We start from the raw sequence: 1,305 nt of genomic DNA on the forward strand, positions 1-1,305 counted from the left end.
CAGAGAGATGGTGAAATTATGTCCTGCTCTTTCATACTGTTTGTTCACATGCCACTTGCCCTTTCGGTCCAGTCTCATTCCCCAAGCTTTGTTTGCTTGTCGGATTGATAAATATCCTTTTCCTACCCCTGGTAGGAAAAATCTACCCTTTTCTTTTCCTGCTCAATAGCCTCTGTAGAGTCTGGAGCTGGTGGCCTTATGGGAGGTATGGGCAGTTTCCAGTTCTGTGACCTTATGAATCCTTTACTGAGATGACATGCACAAAACGGGTAGACTGGTAGAGCGACCCTTTTATTAAAAGTCCATTTTTTGTAAGGTTCTTGCTCAACAGCCTTAGTAGCAGTATCGAAGGGGGAGGTGTTAACAGCCCATTAAGCAAAGGTCTTTTCTTATTCTACAAGACACCTGTGCCTCTTGAGACTCCATCATTGACACCTGAGCTCAGCATCACATACAGTCCAACAAAAGCACAAAAACAAATGCCAAGTTCACTAACATTACAATCTCTTTTAACTGCATAACTACCTCCTCTGCCAGCTATTAATATAGCAAATTCTCATTTAGTCCATGTGCTCAAAATTCCATGAGATGCCTCATTTCTTGCTGGCAGGTCTTTTTTTTTATTATAAAGAACAGAGACCTCGGAATTCATCATAGGGATCCTGAAAGCAGTTTATTATAAACCTCATAGGAATTCCTGCCCTTGCAGTGTTTCCCTGGGAGATTTCATGATCTGGACTTTGGAGCAACGTTTTCAAATAAGAAAGACTTCTGCAGCTTCAGCTGTTGGATTTGGAACTTCTCCACTGCCTGTCTTTCTGAATGAAGAAACGTGTGCGTTATCCCTTCCTGGCCAAATCACTGACACATGGCTATGGTGGGATGCTTGGTGCTAAAGTAAACTTTCTGACTACAGCCGCACTGGAGGCGCTTTATTTCATGCCAGAAAGGTTTGCTGAAAGTATAGTAAATGAAAAGGGTTGTAGGCTGTTGAGGATTTAGCAAAAAGACATGGCAGCAAGGTAACGATGGGCGGTATTGATTCACTGGAGTGAAATATTGACCAGAAGCTGACTGCGGCATATGGTGTCCATGCGCTGAGGAATCCCACACTGATCAGTACAGCCATCTGTAAACACAACCACTTGTAATTAGTTACTAGCTGGCTTTTTATATTTTCTCCTTCTCTATCTGTTATTTCGAATTGGTGAGAAAAATGAAGGATTAGTGCCTTAACATTTAAGAGATTTTTAAAGAATTGGCTCTTGCATTCATTTTAGGCTGTCCATTCATTTTATCCTAAGA

Source organism: Zootoca vivipara, chromosome 3 (assembly GCF_965207765.1).
Source record: "Zootoca vivipara chromosome 3, rZooViv2.hap1.1, whole genome shotgun sequence".
NCBI lineage: Eukaryota > Metazoa > Chordata > Lepidosauria > Squamata > Lacertidae > Zootoca > Zootoca vivipara.